Source organism: Arctopsyche grandis, chromosome 6, assembly GCF_051622035.1.
Source record: "Arctopsyche grandis isolate Sample6627 chromosome 6, ASM5162203v2, whole genome shotgun sequence".
Taxonomy (NCBI): Eukaryota; Metazoa; Arthropoda; class Insecta; order Trichoptera; family Hydropsychidae; genus Arctopsyche; species Arctopsyche grandis.
The window spans coordinates 31,793,785-31,815,547 of NC_135360.1; the positions used below are offsets into that span (position 1 = coordinate 31,793,785).

At 35.8% G+C, this 21,763-nt stretch overlaps 1 protein-coding gene across 2 annotated transcripts in view; it reads left to right on the forward strand.

Annotated features, from left to right (window-relative positions):
- LOC143913765 (uncharacterized) overlaps window positions 1-21,763 on the forward strand; it is a 58,331-nt gene that overhangs the window by 20,111 nt on the left and 16,457 nt on the right. Inside the window, exon 2 of one of the 2 annotated variants that reach the window (XR_013260766.1) lies at window positions 17,737-18,280. The exons of the other annotated variant lie outside the window; for it this stretch is intronic. The gene's annotated coding sequence lies outside the window, so the exon portion shown is untranslated. Of the gene's footprint in view, window positions 1-17,736; window positions 18,281-21,763 lie in introns of those variants that run through there. 2 annotated transcript variants of the gene reach the window in all.

Consider the following 21,763-nt stretch of genomic DNA (forward strand, 5'->3'; position numbering starts at 1 on the left):
GGGCGGGTTTTAAAAGGGTGTATGTCTTATTATTTATTAGTGCGACGACTGTGCAACCCCGTGCCCGGGTTTTATAAATATTTATATACAATATATAACGCGTATTGTCATTGGGATAGCCTTAAATAGTGGACCGAGCGTTCAACTTTGCGTTCAAATAGGGCCAATGTCAATACATGTGTTCCGAGAATTCAAGGTTTGCATTCTCAATTAATATGTATGCATTTTCGTAAGGCCCAAATTCCATACGAACCATTTTTACTAGACTTTTCTATGTTTCACTTCGCTTAAGATTCAATATCTATTCCTACAGCCTTCCGATCGTTTGCCATTTTGCGCGGTTTGGTCAACGATGGAAATTTAAATGGATTCTGATAAATAATCGTAATAGACACGTTTAATTATTATTTTGAATAAAAATATCAATAATTTTATTTTACTAGCGCCATCTATGTATGTTTAAAACTAAAAACTGGATAAACGTCAGGCACTTTTCAGAAATTCAAATTTCAAACGCGTCTAAAACGATATTTTTTCTCCATCGTAATGGCAAATGATACATTTACTTATATTGATGACCAAAATGAGCAATATGGCAAAGTATGAAAACGATCGGATAAGAGGCAAATTTTTTCCTGAATTGTAATCGTAAGTGAAGTATAAAAGTATGTAAAAATGCAAGCATTTTCAAACATGTCAAAGTAACCTTACATGTTTGACTTTCCGCCACCCTCTCATTTTGTCATATTTTAATTGTTTAAACGCCTATAACTTTATCTTTTTCACACTTTATCTTATAAAATTTGCATTATAAGCTCTCATTATCTCTCATATATATTTTCACTTCACTAATAGGTTTTATAATGAATGTTAAAATGTTTATATTATATGTAATTCGATTATTCGTCTTATGGCCGAGACTTTATTGTTGACATTCGTGTCTGACAGTCGGAGTTTGTTTACAACTCTCTGATTTTGTCTGTTCCTCGAAGAGACCGATCTGCAATATTTTACGAGATTTATATATTTATATAGAAAACATAGAAAAGCCTAGTTTTTAAAAAAACTGTGTCACATTATAAACAAGGTGCTAATTTTGATTTGCACACTTCTGAGGTACATTATAGAAAATGACGACATTTAATTTTTACACTTGGTTACATAAAATTACACGATGTCATATTACATGTACACACGCGAGTGCATCCAGTCGGAAAATTACATATAAATTTCGGCGTAATATTGTCAATCTAGGTGGATGTTGCGAAACGACTTCCGCATTTTCCGGAAGTGACCTTAGTTTTCCGCACAGCGCCTACTTAAATGAGATTCGCAATGGCGAATGAGCACGTCGTGCGATTTTCTCGATGATAAATTACCTTTTCTCCTCCTTCGCGCAAAAATCATCGCTCAATTATTATACGTATGCATAAAATTGCTCATTTCGTGCAATGTTAACAACTTCATGAAAAAAGCAAAGGGGTTGCGCCGTTAATGGACTGAGCGCTTTTTTGCCTATTTCACGAAATGAGCAATTTCACGCATTGTGTTACGCTTTTATTTAAATCACGGCTATTGCGGCATATTTGAAACGTAGTATCGAAATTTTGCGACGACCTTGCCGTCGCAATCTTTCTCAGATGTAAACGAACGCGATTTTCCTTGAACCAAATATTATTATTGGAAGTTTTGATAGCAGAACTTGTTCGAGTGACCTGATATATGTATGTATAGTGTCGTTTCCTCTTCATAATACACTATATAAAAAAATTGCACATAGAAATTTTTCTCATTAACCTTTCGATCGGAAACGTATTGGTTTTTTTTTGCGATGCATCATCAATTCGAGGCTAACTCATCGCGAAAATTTTCGACCGCATTCGGGTCAAGATCGCAGACGCTTCTTTGTGTTATCATTTTCGACACATGTATGTTTGCATACAAGTAAACTTTTAATTTTCATTGTTTATCTTTTTTTGGACACCATTCGACCTTGACCGTACTTTTGAATTCAATATATTTATAAGTGAAGTTGATGTATCAAACTAGTAATAATAAGTTATACATATGTGAACATATTTATGTAGGATCTGGTTGTCAGGAGACAGGCGGTAGAAACATTATTTACTCGGCGAAGCGCCACAACGATCTGTCCGTCACACAACATGTTACCAACCTCATCATTCGTTCTTCTTATCGTGCATGAGTGGAATAAATGAGAAATTTGAAACGCTAATAGCTCGAATTTGTAAGAAAGTGAAACTAATTTATTGACACAGTCACAACAACTAATCTAAAAAAATCGGAAAAAAGACGGTCGCGCTGTGTTTTAATAACCACAGGATATCGCCAGCAGCGAATTTGACGGGGACTTGAACCCACGACCTCTCTACTGGTATGCAATAGTGCTATACGCTGTGGCTTTATGCATTGTGTCACCCCGATTTCGGAACAACAGGGTTTCCAATTTTTATTTCAAAATAATTATTTTGAAAAAAAAAAATATAGGTACATATATACATTTTTATTTGTCCAAGACACTATGTATTACATGAAGGTTCATTAAATTTTCAAGATTTGTATAATTTTTGATAAAAATTAGATGAATTTTTAGATTAAAAAACGGGTTTCCGGAAACTTTTGATTTTTAACAACAGGTTTCCGGAAACCCGAGGAAACCATTAGGGTGACACCATGTGAATTGACCGCAAGGACTGTGTACGTTGAAACCGCAGTGACAATAGCCTCGGGTTCCTTTCTGAAACCACCCCTTGAAATATCAACCGGCACTATACTGTTATATTGATCAAATATCTTAAGTATAATAAGTAAATGTTTGACCGATCGGTCAATTGTATTGTTTTTTACATACCTCCTTTTTGTCTCATCTCAGGATATCACAGAATATCATCTCAGGATATCTATCAGGGGTAGATTCACACGGAAGCGCCGCACGCGCGGATGCATCCAATCGTTTCACAAAGTCGACTCTCACCGTCATCAAAAAATCATTGGACACTTATTTTTCGGCGGAATTCGATCGCTCGCACGTCACACGCGATTAGCATATGTACATACATATTTCGCAGTCTTGTGCTAATTAGTAGACTGTCGCCGATCGGCAGGTACACCGATGCATGTAAATATGTACATATACAGAGGATACACCTTGATATTGAAAGTTCGATATCATTTCCAAGCTGTGCAAACAAATCAATTGTTACATCGTCGTCGACCAAACCAAACTCGACAATGCCCGGCTTCGTACGGTTGAGCGGATCCAATTTTGTTAATGAACAGCGAACATCCATCTGTTCGGAGCGGTGACACTTTTTTTACATTTTTTCATTTCGGCTCCATTGCCTAATTGTCGCCAATTAGACGGAAGTCGCCTTTTGCTGCGATGTGTTTTCGACCGCGAATTATTCGCGGCATAAATCAAATCACATTTTGAACTGAACTGTGTTGATTGATTGGGTGTTTGTGTTCTTAATCCTATCTATTGTGCATTTTATATGTATCAAATTTGATATGTATGAGTGTAATAGCTTTATTTGTATATAAATATATGTGTATATACAAATAAAATATATGTTTATTCACAAAAACCGCGAAACTTTATTAACATGTTAACAAAATACAAGGGCTTGCTTTGGAGTAAGAGTCGAGGTCGCAGAGTCAGTCTTAAATAACCTATTAGTGAAGAAAAAATATATATGAGAGATAATGAGAGGCTATAATGCAAATTTATAAGATATAGTGTGAAATGTACATATGTATAGTGTACATGGTAAAGTTATAGGTGTTTAAATAATTAAAATCTGACAAAACGAGTGGGGGGCGAAAAGTCAAACAAACAAGGCTACTGGCTATTGATAGTGGATGAGCTGTCATCTTCTCCAACATTTTTTGATTCTTAATCGATTAACGATTATATTTCGCTATCGACTTAGCGGACCCAATTGAAATCTCTATCGGCGGCTAAACCTCGTAAAATTGTAAAGTTTCAAAGCAATCTGAAGAGTGTAGAAAGTTTGTCAGACCAATCGATGAAGTGAAACTAATAAAAACCTTGTAAAAACCAACCGACTCCGATTTTATTATTTTATTTAATTAATATTATTATATGTGTCAATAAGAGTCTCTTTATATTATAAACTAAAACTCTTTATATATATAAAAAATATATAAACTTATTGAAGCAAATTTACTAATAAATTAAAATTTAATAATTTCTATATAAAAAACATGAATTTAAATAAATTGCACACATGTTGATGTGTTGTGGCCAAAACCGATTGCTTCCTCCGTTTTATACAATTTTTTTTTAAGAAAATTCGGAGTCGGATTGGAAGCATAAGGTAAAAGCGACTCCACAGCCCTGCAAAATACTATAAATTGGTATAAAGAAAATTTAAGTTAAACAACGTTATTTTGAAACGTTTTTAAATAATCGACCTTCTGCAAAATTGCTCAATCCGTATAAAAAAAGTATGTCGATTTTATCCGACCGTTCCAATCAAAATTAGCCCATTATTGTCGCAATGCAGCAAGTTTGCATTCGCTGATTGTCGACGTACATTTTATGCACATTACAATATGAATACGAATGCTATAATATATGCAATTTGTAGATACTTAGCTACAGTGACGCATTGCAGAAACTTGTCAAATGATTATGACGATAAATTACTTCAAAGTGAATGTATCAAAACTAACTGTCTTCATTGAAACCATTCGTATGTAAGTTCGTTGGGTCAAGGTTGGCCGTTGGTTAGATTTCGAACCGAAATCGAGCGGCACAACCGTATGTTCGGTTTTTCAGATTTTCCGCCGTTGTTTGTGTATATAATCTACATTATTATACATGTGCAAGTAAACCAAAATATGTGTGTATGTTCGTGTTGTGTAAGCTCTCGGCGAGCGTGTGCACGTTCGGAAATAAGCGAGGAAACCGGTTCGCTCGAAGAACTGAACGGATTGAATAACTTCCCATGCCACCTCCCACTCCCACTGGGATGAGGATGAACTGCCATAAAAATGCAATTCAATAATAATGCGCTTTGAGGAGATCGTAAACCGATCCGCGAAACAATTTGCCACGATCGGAGATTATTCCATTTCAAATTAATACAATTCTGAAAGGAACCGGTCGATCGATTGATGTGTTCGATAAGTATAATATGTAAACACTCTTTAAAATTGCAACTTGTAGGATCTGGTTGTTAGGAGACGTAGGAGCGCCACAACGCACTAATCTTTCGCGCGTCACATGTACGGGATGAAAACTTGATCATTCTTCAACTCATGCATGCCAATCTAATCATTCATACATGCATCATTCTATGTTAGAAAACTGAATTCCGCGTATACAAACAAGGGGATAAATCCAGAACGTATGTGAAACGAAACGCTTTAGCTTAGTAAGGCCACACCAATCGGCCGTTTTGGAAAGTTCGATAACTTCCGCTTAGCCTGTGACGTTTCGGTGAGAGGTTTTTTTTAATTATTTAGTTTATTTCTCTATTATATATAATTACAATTATTTTAACTTCGCAAACATACGCTATAAAATAAGTTATATTTTATTAAAAAAAAATACGTTTAAATAATATTCATTAATATTGTAAATAATTTACTTTTATGCTATGCAAATCTGCAGTTTTAGTTAACCACCAAATTATGTTAAATAAATTTTCATAAAAAGCTCCATATATTTTAACTTTCACTCTCCGGAGTAAATCCATGCATTTATTTAAGTATCATTGAACGTCAGAATACTAAGGTCCAGTGCACTCAAATAAGCATGGAACACTGTATGCTGTGCATAGTGAGAAGAGATAGAAAACGGAACACGTAGGTTAGAAGTATGATAAAGTTGGGTGATGTAATAGTGAGAGTTTAACTGGAAAGGGGTGGGTCATATAGCTAGAACAAAGAACGGACGAAAGAAGGGCTCGAATTGTACCCGAAAGAATGTAAGAAATGGGTGGATGAAATCAGATCATTGTATGGAATCAGATGGATGGTAGTTGCTCAAAACAGAGAAGCGTGTTGGAGAGGCCTTCGTCCAACAGTGGAGTGAATGATGTTGATACGAAATATAATATTTAATAACATTTCATAAACATGAATGCGTACCTAGTAAATAGTATATTCAAGTTTAAGTCGATCATTTTGACGTTTCATTCGATAACAAATTCCATAACTCGCAAATTTAAGGTTAACGTCTTTTTTCCTAGATGACTGAATACTATTGGTATTTAAAAAAAATTCTATAGACAAGGCTCAACCTATAAGAGTGTGGATTTCAAATCCACATTTTTTGTCACATATTATTCGAAAATGACTTCGGCAAGAAAAAAAATAAGAATCTTCTTATGAAAATTATATATGTGTCAGTCTCAGAACTGGCGTGACGTCATCAGTTCAGCAAACAGGCGACATTAGCTCATTTCAGCGTTCGCTAATGATAGATTGCCATATTTTCGCACTAAAAAGGTGAAAAATGGTTTCGATTTTCACGGCGGTTCCGTTGAAATTTTCCTCGAGCTTTTCCCAGTAGTTGGGGGTCGTGCTCAGCCGGAGAGACCGTTCCGGGAATTTTCCTATTCCCAGAATGAGACAAGTGAGTTGTTCGCTATTGTGCCCACAGAATCGGTTTAGTGGAAGTCGACAAGTGTCGTCATACTTGCCGTTCGCCGAACCGGGTCAAGGTGACACGATAATCGCCAGGCCGATTATTATAATATATATTAAATCGGACGAAAACCGGACCCGGACTCCGGGAACTTCGAGACGATCACTGTCTCTAGTGATCGACGGAGAGGACATCCCAAATACTGTGGTGTCACAAGTATTTAGGAACTTCCACTCTCGATTCTTTTCCATTACAAACATGGATTCAAAATGGCGACTTTTCAATCTTCGGGATGGAACGTGCGCTTTTCAAGGTCAAGCAATTGTAAGTGCTGCAATCTTCATATGTTCAATCTCGTCAAATAGATACACACTTTTGGTTGCCTTTGAATCGTGTTATCTTTGCTTCAATTCACCGTTTAGTTCAAGCTGGTCAACTTGTCTTTGATTTAGGATGATTTTACGTTGTCTTTAGTTCGTGTTGCTTTTGAGTTAACTTGCCTTCAATTCAACTTGCCCTTACATAGTTCGCTTTGCTCTCAACTCACTTGGCAATTTTGTCTTTGGTTCTTTTTGCTTTTAATTCAAATCGCTATCACTTCAAGTTGACTTGTAATTACGAATGATGTACTAATTCGACTGCTGTTCATGTATTTTGGCAAGTACAGGTATGATTAATTGTTTACATCGCGGTCAATGTGAGTAGGTGGTGAAAGTACAGAAAGTTTGTTTAAAATTCATCATTTTTGGATAGTAAGAGAATACTTGCCGTACCTAGTACATATGTACTTGCAAGTTGCAACAAGTCAAGACGACACTTTTACGCAAATAATATTTATTCAATATAATTTTTGCACTTTCACCGCCTACATATATACATACATTTACCGTGCAAAAATGAGCAGCCAGTTGAGCGATGCTTACATGTAAGTCTGGGATTAGATCTATAATATGTAATTGGGTCATATTTTATATCACGATGTCTATCCAGTTAAAATATACACCCTCTATATAATGAATCCAATTTTTTTAATACATTTTATTTTATTTCAATTAATCATGCACACTCGCCTAAGAGGTTGCTCCAAAGCGGCGCGTGTGCTAAACAGATTAAGACTCGAGAAATTATATTTTACATACATTAAATACATTACATACATACATATGTAAATCGAAAAAACACGTTTGCAATAGAAAATTGGATAGGAAAAGCCAATTTTACAGGAACCGTTTCAATGAAGATCAGAAAAGTTGACAAATTGTGATAAGAAACGATCGACTTCGACAAACCAAGGTCTGGCTAACAACGAGACTCTAGTGGGAATCGAACCCGTGACACCTTGCACGAAAGAATACAACACTCGCCACTATTGAACACTGCTGGTTGATCACATTGATCGAGTTCGTGGGCCGCATGCGGCTCTTTATCGTCTTGAACTTGAAGCAATTTTATGCTACTTATGAATTTTACATTCTCATGAATACACCGACACCTGTCTGGGTGTGGTTCAATTACAAGCCCTAAGCCTAAAGGCTCTAAAGTCCAAGTTTGCGTGTTCGTAATTAAAGCATCCCCATCTCGCGCACGGAATGCCGAAAAACTACACTTATCGTATTTTAAGATGTGTTTTGGTTTTTTTTTCTGTTTCGGCTCAACCCTTTAACGCCTGCTTTGAATTCGAGGAAATTTTCACCCTGGATATATCTCGCTTGTCGGAGCCGCTAATATATGTTAACGTACGGTGTTAACTGGCGCCTGTAACAAGTTAACTTTAATTAAACCCGCCTGTTGGGATTCGGTCCAGTTAGCGAACCAACCAGCTTCCCGACCCGTTGTTTGTACATACGAAGAATTTTCGTTCCGGTTTTTTGTCTAATGTACATACATATATAGTTCGTTGGGTTTTATTTATATTAATATCAATTCACGCGGAACATGTGTATTTAGAAGACAGCCTTGAGATGTTGTGCAACCGCTATCAGACACCGTTGCGTTTATAACGAGGTCTCTAGCGCAAAATACACATATAAAGAAATCAATACCCCATTGTGAAAGTTGGTTTTATAAAAGCCGCTGCTGCACATACACCAATTAATATGTACGCGCATATTAAAATGTGATTATTTTCTTTTTGACAATTTCAGCACGTCGTTATACAAGTACTGTTCTGTATACATTATCAATCAATTCTGTTTCGTTTTATTTGTACTTTATTAAATTATTGAAATTTCCGTATAAACTCTTTCCTGTTTATTTTTTATCATCATTTTCCTTGTCTTCATATTATATTATGCCGTATTTGCACTTTCAATATAAATTTACACACTCAGTAATCAGCACTTTCTTACGAAGTTTGTTACATTTATGCCACTATGACATGATAGGTTTGGCCCAATGCTTCACTTCCATTATCCTTGTATGTCGACGTCATATTAAATACATGAGATGTCATATTAAATAACGACTAGGATTGTTTAGAAACTTGAAAACAATTTAACATTTAAGTAATTCAGTTCAAATCGGCAACAAAGTATACTCAGGTCGCTTTTTTGTGATTGACGCGTTCCACGGGATATCGCATAAAAAATGGCTAACGTAGAAAAATTAAGAATGCGTTCCTTATTTTAAAGAAAAATTAGGGATGCGCTCGAATGTCCTGGTCATTAAAGTTTAGAAAAGAGGGGAATATCGCTCAGGGACGCCCAATCTTCCCTGGTTTGGGCCGCGGCCCGAGTTTGAACAAAACAAGGCCGGTTGGGCTTACTTTTCACCTTCCTCACACCGACACGGATTCATAACAACGTCGCCTTGCGACAAAACACTTATAACACCTGATTTTTTACGGAGAGTATTTAAACAACGGTGTAACATCAGTTCTAAGATTATTCCTCACAAGAAGATTGCCCACACGGGGATTTCTCATACGAAAATCCCGCACATAGAACCCCCACCACCAATCCTGCATTAATTGAAAATAAACACAAATCTAATAAACAATAAAAATTCGAATTAACCCAATAGAAAACCATAGACAACACGCGTGTGTGCAATGTTCTTGTGGGAAATAATACGGTACCACCGTTCTAGTTAATGTGATAAATAATAATTATTACATATATATTTTTAATTGAACCTAAATTAACTTACTCCCTTCCCGATCAGATTAATGAGATTAACTGGGTATCATTAATAATAGTAGGATTTATCTCATTATGGAAGTATGTCAAAGGTAATGGACATAGTGGAATGAGTGAAGAGATTGAAATGGCAATGGGCGGGTCAAGTAGCTAGAACAATGGACGAAAAGTTGACAAAAATATTGGTAGAATGTTACCCGAGAGAATGTAAAAGGGTGAGGGTAGACGAAATTAGGAAAATGTGTGGGATGAGATCAATGAGAGTTTTCCGTTGAATGTTCTTTTTGTATGAATGTTTTTATATAAGAAAAGTTTACTAGCATACATTATAATATAATTCGAATGAAGCAGTTTTTATTCTATGTAACTATGGGCATGCAAACCCCGAAAGTGTTCCGTGACTGGAGAACCTTGGCTTGGGTAACAACACAACTCCAACGGCGTAGGTTCACACTTGCCTCGCAAAGTTCTCTTTTACCTTGCGAAAGACCATGACGAAACGTCAAGAAACTCTTGTAACTCATCATAGAGCAAACAGCATCGTAGCCTTTTTTGGCGCGAAAATCGAAAGGATCATTAATTACAACAATACATTGCATTGTTTCTGAAACCTTGCTCACCCGTTACCAAAGTGCAAACATACCTACAACTCCTCAATTTTATTACATTATTATAGCGAATCAAAAGAAAAAAATACTATTCATTTGAGTTATGAGAAGTGCCCGTTGTGGGGGGGTATAAATTGGCAACGTTTGAACTGTGGACTCGGTTTTTATGCGACAGGTCACGCAAATTACACGGTTTAGTTTCGTACGTTTATATATCGTACCTGCCGTTAACCTTTTGCCGATGCGGATGTTTTGAACTTGGGTTTTTTCTATTATTTTACGATTTCGACGATGCCACTGTTCGATTTACATATGTTCTGTATAATGTATGCTTATTTTCTTAGTACTTTTAAAAATTCACACATATTCAAACGATTCTAAGGAATGATCTCTGTATGTATGTATGCATGTGGGATTTAATTTTCTTGAAATATTGACTTTTTTATCACTTTAACGATGTTGTTATGATCTTGAGAATTTAGAATTTCTCAGTAGTACCTTAAAAAATATCGGTTTATGGATAAACAATTTTTTTATTCGTCAATTCTAAAAAAATCTTAAACTTTTGCCCTCAAATCAAAATTTCTGAATCCTTCTATGACTGCTTTTTGGCACAGTCAATAAAGCTTTCATTCCTAAAACATGTCCTAGTCAACCTCAAACCATAATAAGGTATTTTAACGTGGAGATTAGATAATTGATGGTCGCGGACCGCTGATTTACAATCATTAATCGCCTGATCTCGCGTTCGCGCCAAAAAGGCCTCAGCGTATAAACGAGCCGTATGCAACAACCAATAAGATCTCGCGACCCATCGACCAATGATCCCTCGATGTAGAGAGTACCCGATGGGTATAAATACTCGGCGGTTTTGATCCGTGCTTCATTCGAAATTGGCAGGTCGACGAATGTGAGGCCTTCATCCAGCAGTGGATGGCGAATGGCCGTAAATGATGATAATGATGAATTAAATATGCTGAAAAGAACACTATTTGCGTCAGTCGGAGTGCACATGTTCATTCAAAATATCTCACCGATCATAAAATAAAATATCGCAGTTTGGAATAGACGCTCCCAGTCCAAAACACAGATAACTGAAATCGGAAAGTGAATCGTCAAACTAAAATCGCGCGTCTTGTCCATAGAACACAGCATCGGCCATATAATTTGTTTATAAACATATTTTTACCATTCATTATATAGCCTATTAGTTAAGAAAAAATATATATGAGAGATAGTGAGAGCCTTTAATGCAAATTTTATAAGATATAGTGTGAAAATAATAAAGTCATAGGTGCTTAAACAATTAAAATCTGACAAAACGAGTGGGGGGTGGAAAGTCAAACAAACAAGGCTGTAGACTATTTGGCAGTGGGTGATCTGTCACCTTCTCCAAAATTTTTGGATTTTTTTGGACGTATTTATTACGATTATATTTCACCATTGACTTGGCGGATCCAATTGAAATCTCTATGGGCGGCCAAACCTCGCAAAATAGCAAAGTTTCAAAGCGGTCAGAAAAGTGTAGGAAGTTTGTCATACCAATTGATGAAGTGAAACTAATACAAACCTTGTAATAATAAGCAGAAACGCATTGGAATCCATTGACGTATTTAACACTCAGTTTTTTTATATTCACAAGACTATTTACCGCTGTTTGTTCATCGGTCTCACTTGAACTTGAGCTACAACACACACGTACCCAGCAATATAGTATTTTTCTTTATATTGTTATATTTATTTTGAAAATTTCAAACGCATATTTCAGTGCATTCAAAAATTTTTTCTCCGTTGGAAAACTTCTCCGACGAAATCTTTTATCAGAGCAATATAAAAGTTGCGAGAAACAAACTGTGTTAGGTAACTTTCTCCTCTGGTACGTAAACGTGTACGCTCTCAACTAAGCAACACTCGTATTTTTACGTTTTTCTCACACGTGTAAGTGAGTATGAATATCATCATCGGCGTTTCGTTTGATTGACAAACCCCAGAACTATATCTAAAAGCACCCCCGTGTGTATCTAAGCCCTTGATCCCGCGCTCGTTTGACCCTTGATCGGTTTACTTTTCGCTAGTGTGTCCTTTCGGCCATCGATCGCTCTAATTAAAACGGTTTCAAATACCGACTAATGCGATTTCGTATGACCCAAAACTTTTCGTTTACATTTGTTTGATCTTGTTCGTAGACATTCTTCTGGGGTGTTGCACCGCATAGATAGGAAGATATTCAATTCTTTTTTTATCCTCTTTCTTTATTTTATTTGGAGAACCCATAAATCTGGTGTCGACCTTCCATTCATCACGGTAGTAAGCAGCCGGCTCTCTTTTCTCCTCCTGGGCGAAGTGAGCCGGTTATTCCTTTTGTGAAGGATGGATAGAGAACGATCCTGACATTCCTGAATGTGACACACTCATAATGGGCCGGGATGACCGCTTCGTTCCTTCGTATGAAAATTTCAAAAGCTATCCAAGTCATATTAGATATTACATTACGTCTCACCATCGTCATACCTTTGTGACTCATCGACTTCATCATTTTCCTCATATATACTCGAATAATCGTATTCGAATTTGTTTACGTACTTAATCTAATCAATATTACGTCAAAACTTATCACTTATCAGAATATATACTATTTAGTGCAAACGCGATTGCCTTTCAAATGATGATTTGATTCTTTCAAGTGTTGCGCTATCTTGAACCATTGAGCTTTTGAATTTATATAATTTTATCTTGGGATGTGCCTTTTATGAAACAAGCATTTTCGTGTTACATAAATTTTAAAAATTTAATTTAATTTTAATCATTCGTAATATAATTTATGAAATATATACAGTTTATTAAGGAAAAAGTTTTATGGATTTTCAAAAACAAGGCTCTCTAACTGTTATATAAAATAAACACATTTGAAAGTCGTAAAATTCGATATTCAACTCGTTTGCTTGATATTGATTTTAAATATTAATTATAATATTTTTTGGTTAATTTTTTAATGTACCGATTACGCTATTTTATGTTTCAACCTTGAAATTCATTAATTTCATACGTAAAGATATTTTATCTTAAAAAAAAGATAACTCGAACCTTCTCGTATAATTTTGAATCAAATTACGAACTTCGAGCCCCATTCGTACTTTACTAAATAAAAAATAAAAAAAAACTGAAACACAACATGACAAAAAGGATTCATATTAGTGCTCTGACGCAAAAATCAAAACAGCGAATAAATTACCTTGAGGTGCAATTTTCTTCTCGTGAAACAAATATCATCAGAATATGTATCCAATTTACATACATACTGATGGAGAAGTTCCATGAATTGGATCCAGGGGAATTTCGAGCGTTCCACCGACTTCCGAGAGATTGAACGAGGTGAACATCCGTGAACCGGTACCTACCTGTTTCGATGACGTCACACAGGTATTCAAAGCTACAATATCTACCGTCGACGTGGAAGATAAGCCGACTCAAATAAATTTTCGCCTTTACGAAATCCCTACGAATACACTACTTACATACATACTTTCTCGTTCGACCAGTCGACTCTTCTTCCAAATTAGAGAGTGATGCGTGCACTATCCATCGTTTTCGTTTTCGTATGTGGCTCGCGTGCCACATACCTCGTGGCTCTCGCCGATCACCATGGGTTCCCATGGATGAGATCTCATGTCCACAGGCTACTTCAGTAGGCTTATGTTACCGGCAATACACGCATTCCACAAAAGACCACCTAAAAATTGGACGCATTTGAAAAGCAACAGGTTGCAAAGTTTTTATTTCAACATGCTAAATAATAAACAAATCGAATTTTTCAAGAAATTCTCAACAAATGTATAATCCCATCAAATGGGACACGATGTCGATGTGGCGAAATAATACTCGTATCTATTCAAGTCATTTTTTTTACTAACAATAACACCTCCCTGAAACAAACTGTTAGGGCGAAAACACACAGCGATGAACGGCACACCGTGTGCATGGCTCCCCGCTTTGGGTGGTCTCCCACATTTTTTCAAATATGGGATACACCGTTATCGATCACTGTCAAGCAAGGATACAATTTCACCGAAAACACTTCAGAGGGTCATTTTGGGGCGGAGCGTGCTGGGCGTTCCATGTTTAAAAATATCTAAAAAAAAAACCACGTACCACGTGCATCGCTGTATTTTCGCCCTAGACATATGTTAAGAGGGGGGAGACAATATATGTATTTAAAAATAATAATAAAATAAAATTAACGTCTTGGAAACGATACAAATGAAACGGTCCTATTCAGTTGATGTTGTATTAAAACTATGTTGTAATTTGAAACGTGTTATTGCTGCACGTATTATAAGACTGCTTCAACAATTGCTTGTGTGGCCTCATATTTTTAACTTGAAAGCTTTTAAGTTTTAATATCTGGACGACAGAGGTCGAACTGGATAATTGCACCCCCTAAATGAGTTTTCCCAAAGTTGAGGTCCATTTTATTGTGATTTTTATGCCAGGAATAGAAGATATGAAAAATTTCGGCAAAATCTTTATACACTCGGATCTCTTTTTATGCGGTTTATATTTAATGCAAAAATATGAATAAAACTTATAATTTCGGACGTTATTACCACAACATTGCACCGTTATTTCAGTTTTTCACATATGCTACGTGCAAAATCGGATGTTTTGTCCGTGTCGGTGTTGAGGAAGGTGGAAGGTAAGCCTAACCGGCCTTGTTTTATACAAAATCGCAAACCAGGATTGGGCGTTATCCTGAGCGATATCCCCCTCCAATACAAGGTTTAATGATTAAAGATGCTTTCGCAGATGATAATAGACCGCTGTATTTGTGTACAAAAAACAATAAATTAACAATAATGAACCATCTTTTGTGCGAAAAGCAACTGCGCTTAGCCTAAAGTCTGTTAATGACTAGCACATTTTTTTTCGGTATTCCGTGGAATGCATCTATCGCATAAAAAAAGACCCGAGTGTATTTAATATCCGAGGAATGATAAATTAAATTATATACAAGATTAGCTCGTTTAAATTAAATCTTCAACTCAAACTTTAGTACTTACCTACTTGCAAAGATTTTTCAAGTTTGTTTTGATGTTTAACTAATAAATAAATGATATGAATATTGATGATAACTAAGTTAAAATAATCACCATTTTAAACATTGCCTGTTTAAACGTTGTACATAATATTACTTGATCACCATCGAAAAGAATGCATATGTTAAACCGTTGAACGCGTGTGAGAGATAGCGATACCGGTACAGGCGTGTTATCTCACGTTATCTCTCATACACACACACACACACACTCCGAATCATCATTTACAGCCATTCGCCATCCACTGCTGGATGAAGGCCTCTCCAACACGCTTCCACTCGTCTCTGTTTTGCGCAACACTCATCCATCTCATTCCGCACATTTTCCTAATTTCGTTCACCCATCTTCCTTGCGGTCTTCCTTTTACTCTTTTGCCTTCTCTCGGGTACCATTCAAGCACTTCTTTTGTCCACCTTTCGTCCATCCTCCTAGCTACGTGACCCGCCCATTGCCATTTCAATCTCTTCACTCTATCCACTATGTCCACTACCCTTGTCATATTTCTCACCCACGTGTTCCGCTTCCTGTCTTTCCTCGTTATGCCAAGCATACAGCGTTCCATACTTCTTTGAGTGCATTGGATTTTATTTTGCATCTTGGCGTTCAGTGTCCAAGTTTCACATTGAATATCCACTTATTATTAACATATCAATTTGCCTGATATTAGTATATTTAAATTCGTTTAACAACCTTGCATTGTTGTGTTGCGAAAAATGTGAACGGTGCACGTTTTAGACGAGGTCTATTTTCGGTCATCGGATCGCCCGAGTAGTGTCGTCCTTGTCGTTTTCACCTTCGTATCCACAAAATTTTCAACCTCGTCGTTCTGAGAAGACGCTTTTGAGTTGAATTTTTTGATATGAAAAAAAAAATAGTGTTGTAGATACGTATCTGTATCGCTTTGTTTCAACGCCCTCAGACATCACTGGGTAACCAAGCGGTTAATGCACTGTAATGGATTCGAGGGCTAAAATTTGTGCATCTAATGTATAATTTCGAAAGAGACTTTGTGTGTAAATATTGTTGGTTCGTAAACGAACAAATGAATACTCAAATAAATTTAAATAAAATAAAACTATTCAAATAAATTTAATAAAATGTTTACTATTAGATTGGTCATGTTTAATCGGTTTATATTACAAATACCGAGCGAAGCCGGGTAAAAACACTAGTATAAAATATAACAGATTACATAGCATATCCTACTAATGCTCTAAAAGTTCGATTGGTTATTTATTTCAATGTAAATCTGTGATAAACCACCGGAGAGTATCTTTAAGAGACATAATGAGAACAGTGCTAATGTTTATCAAAAGCGAACAAGATAACGTTCATAATCAAATAGACAACTAAGAATATGTTGAATTTATCAATATGAAATGATAAAGCTTGTTTGTTTACATTAGTTGTTTATATACCATATTTTTCCTTTCATTATATATAATAGTAAGTTCTTTATTATTTTTTTTTCTTCAAATTTTTTTGGTAGCATATGAATGTTTGTTATATAAAATTAAATGTGTTTTTATATATTTTATATGTTTATATAAAATGTGTGTTATTTATGTATGAATCTGGCCATAGTGTCATAATGGAGTAACCTGTGAAGACACTGAGGTATATGTGTATTAAAATAAAAATAAAATGTCATAAAATGAAAATTCTCTCACGAATGATGATAAAAACAATATAATAAATATAATTCTATTTTTCCAATATTTTTATACTTTAGTTTAGTTATGTAGTGTGCTATTTAATCATATTATAGCTTTCATTCTTTTCCTTTTCATTTGTTTATTTTGTATTTACCTTTTTCATTTGTTTAATATTTGTAAATTTCAATTTCTTCTTATATTCTATTTTATAACCTTTTCCAAATATTTTAATACTATAGTTTAATTATGCAATGTTCTACATATTTTGTCATGCCTTTATTCTTTACTTTTTAATTTGTTTTCCTTATATTTATCTTTTTCATTTTTGTAAAAATCTATTATTGGACTCGGATGTTACATATATTATTTATTTACTATTTGTTTTTTTATACTTATCTATGTCTGTTGATTTTTCAATTAATAAAATAAAAAATAAATAAATAAAATAATAAATATTCATTAAAATTATTATATATGTATTTATTAGTTTAAGTCGACATATACATATGTATATTTTATGAAAGTTAGTAACTCAAACATTTCATGCATATAAAATGTCAATATTATTCATATAAAAATTACATTTTTTTTTCATTGTTTCAGGTAATTTGATCAATATTATCCATAATAATGATCCTCAAAAATTGCACCCAAAGTCCACACGCGCATACCTCGCATCCTTACATACACAAAGGTAAGTTTTCTCACAGTGCAAATAACACAAAAAAAATTACGCATTACGTCAACACAATAACAAAACAAAAAAAAAACAAGCAAAAAAATCATAAACAAGTAGCGAACGGAACTGGACGAAAGTCCCAAGACTTGGCTGCGACAGTTGGGACAAGAGTAGTCGTCAGAATGTTTGCAGGTGTCATCGCGACGACACGACGATAAGTCGTGTTATCTTCTTTTCGTATGTGTTTATATTGAGGTCGCCACAATCGCGATCGCTAGTCGTGTGGGTATACTTGAGCATATGTACGTACGTACGTACGTACGTGTAGCGGATTGCACAGCTGGTTGGTTTGGTGGTGCGCGTGCGCAATGCCGTGCGCCATTACGTTTGCCCGCACTCTTCTCGTGTGCACATGTGAAAGTTTGCTCGCCCAATGTCATACCTGTGCTACCTCACCTGCCTCTCCACTCTTAACCGTTTCATTATCTCCCAATTAGTATGCATAAACACTCTGACGTATCAAATTACAATTCTTCCAAGCTAGGTGGAGAATTTCACCCGACTTGTTCATCATCACCCATAACTGCACACCCAACTTTTCTTGATATTTACTAAAACGCCCCCAATATATCAGCCCTGGAATTTAAACAGCTTTGAGATCCCAAAAGGACCTACGCAACCCCCCCCCCCCCCCATTTTATACTAGGAAGGCCTTTACAGGTAAACCCCAATCCGCCTTCCTGACCAATAACAAACAATACAGCATTTTTATTATACAAGTCGCTGAATTACGAGACACTGAAAACTCACATATTAACGAGACATCTATGAATTGTACATAAATTGTATTGTACGTTAATCGTACTCAAATAGTGGTGACATAGTAGGTAGGAAGGTTTTTAGCCAATTTTTAACCGGGAACCGTTTCAATAATGAAATCAGAGAAAATTGGCAAACTCCGATAGGAAACGTTCGACCCAAATATCAAGGTCTGGCCAACAGCACTACAGATATACTCTTTTCAATCAAGGTCAGCTCATGGGATCGAACTCGGCGCCTCTCGGTGCTAGGCAGAAGCTTAAGAGGGCTGGACAGCAGCGCTTGTCCATACAAACGTACTATACTTCTCCCTTCCTCAATTATAGCACTAGAGAAATTATTTTTTAATATGCTATGGATATCCACCATTGGGGTGCATCTATCGTTTTATTTTTTTGATTAATTATTTTTTATAGGAGCTAGGAGCCGCCAAACATCTATAAAATCGCCTCTTTTTTAAACCCACGAAACGAGTCCAGCGTGTTTATTTAACGGTCGATTTAAAAAAAAATACGCCGATAGATGCACAGAAAGTATCTTTCTCATACCGATGATGAAATTTTTTTAAAAATTGGTCCAGTTTTGGAGGAGAAAATAGGAGAATACGAAACCTCAATTTTGTCAATTTAAAATACGTTTTATCTGGTCGAAGCGCAACTGTCGCATTCACTCAATATATATATTGATATATATTGTCGCATTCACACAATATATACATACACTCAATATATATATCGAAGAAAGGAACGGTAACAAAATTAAGGTTTCGGGTGTACAGCCCTCTTAACGACCGAGCTATGCTGCTGCCTATATATGTATCATCCCCGGAATTTAAACAGCTTTGAGATCCCATAGAAGTATTGCACTTACGCAACACCCCCCCCCCCCCCCCTCCCCGTCCACAATTCTAATGAAGAGGTAACACAATTGTGCTAAACGGAAGCCCTCCAGTCACGAGTGTTACGTGCGGTTGAAATGAGGAGTAATTTTTTTTTATATGCAATTTTTTTTTAATTTAATCAATCGTGCATACTCTTGTCTTAACAGATTCTATATAACCAGTGGCGTATGACTAGTGGTTTTCATATTATGCTTTCGAGCAGAGTGGTCACAGGTTCCCACTAAAGTCCCGCTGCAGGCCAGACCTTGTTTTGTGACTTCAAGTCGATCGTTTCCTATCAGAATTTGCCAATTTCATTAAAACGGTTCCTGTAAAACTTGGCATCTCCTTTCCAATCTCAAGTTATTCAGCATCTTGAGGTTCGCTAATTTGATTATAAAATTCTCCATAGATCTATATCACTGTAGATGTTTTGTATGAATTCTTAAAATACTTAAAAATATATGTACAATATTGATTGTATTGTATCTACATATATGTAAATGCATTTGTCGCTTTGGACAATTTCATTTTCTATGAAATAAAACAAGGTACATAATTATTTATTTTATTTAAACACGATATCAATGGTCAAACATTGTACCGAAATATTATACATAAGTATTATACAAGGCAAATATAAACAACGATTAACATCCACAGAGACATCTTTGGACAAATTAGCAACATTTATACAAATGAGCGAGAATCGAGATGATGACTAGCTCGAATTTTGCGAGAAAGATGGGAAAGGGTTGCCAACATTTTCAATGAAATCCAATAATTTGGCAATCTTTGATAGGAAACAATTGACCTTGGAGTCACATGCTCAAGGTGTGGCCAGCAGCACACACCAGGGATAGAACCCGTAACCATACAATTGAAAGCATTACATGCTAACTATTGATTTATGCTGCATATTAATACTTATGTAGTGAAATTTCCTGCACTTACATATACCTATGTACATATGTCCTGCACTTATACGTCCATATATCCAGACGATAGACTATGAGATCTGAATCTTCCGATACTTCTTTCAACTAAATGTATCTGGCTTCCTTGTGATCCCACTTCTGACACTACCAACTCCCACAATGCTTTAACTTTTGACACGTTTACGCCAGCGGAAATTAATTTATTCGATTCCCAAACCACTTCTGAACGGTGTTCAATTAGATGGAAACCATCTCGAAATTAACCTTGCCTCGTCCAATAGGGCACTATGTATACGCGTGCCCGGGCACACGTACACACCGCACATGTGATGACAAGCGAACAAAATTCTTACTTATTTACATGCACGTTACTTTTCTGGATTTTCGCATACAATATACGCACTTTTTCCGGTTATCGTCATGTTAATTACGTCAGCGTGACCCTTGGTCCCTCGGGTCGTAATTACGCAACGTTCCCAGGGACGGTAATAATCTCCGTGTGCAAAGTTAAACAGTTCAAAACCAACCGGGTATAAGGGTAGCTTATCAAACAACCCCAAACGTGAATTTATATTATATTATATTACATCCATGACCGGAAGTAAAGAGGATGAGACAAAGAGACGAACGAAACTAAGATGGAGTGCATTTGAGCGAATTGATGCTGATTTTAAATCGAAAATGCTACTTCGAAGGCGATGACGTGTGGATGCAAATCTTGGGTATACATAAATGTCAAAATGTAACTCAAAGTCCAATATGGAACATTGTATGCTCAGTATAAGTTCAATATACTCTCAGTGGGCGTGTTTTTACCAATTCTCGTAAATGGACTCTTCATTCCTATACTTGAATATAACTTGGTTAATAATTTTATGTGTATTAAAGCTACATGCATATACAAGTCTGAAGCACCCCCTTTTTTATTGATATTTTTGAAATAGCACATTTTACAAATGCTTGGATCAGAATCATGTATCTGTAACACATATTTCGAGAATACGAAACGGTAAAAATCCTTTTTTTTTTTGTTTATGTGGATGAAAGAGAGCATTTCTGTACTTTGGATCATACTAGCGAAAGCTGTCGTGGTAGTTTGTCGTGTTGTAACTTTTGACGATTTGTGTTTATTCACCAAAAAATTTTTTTTAATTATTTCATTTATCATCAAATTTAAAAATCGCGAATTGGAAAAATAGCAACGAGCAAATATTGTGTTATTGAACTCTGAAGGCATGAGCCAATTAAAAATTGCCCAGAAAATGAATTGTTCTCGTGGAGCAGTTCAAAGTACGCTAAAACGCTTTAGGGGCT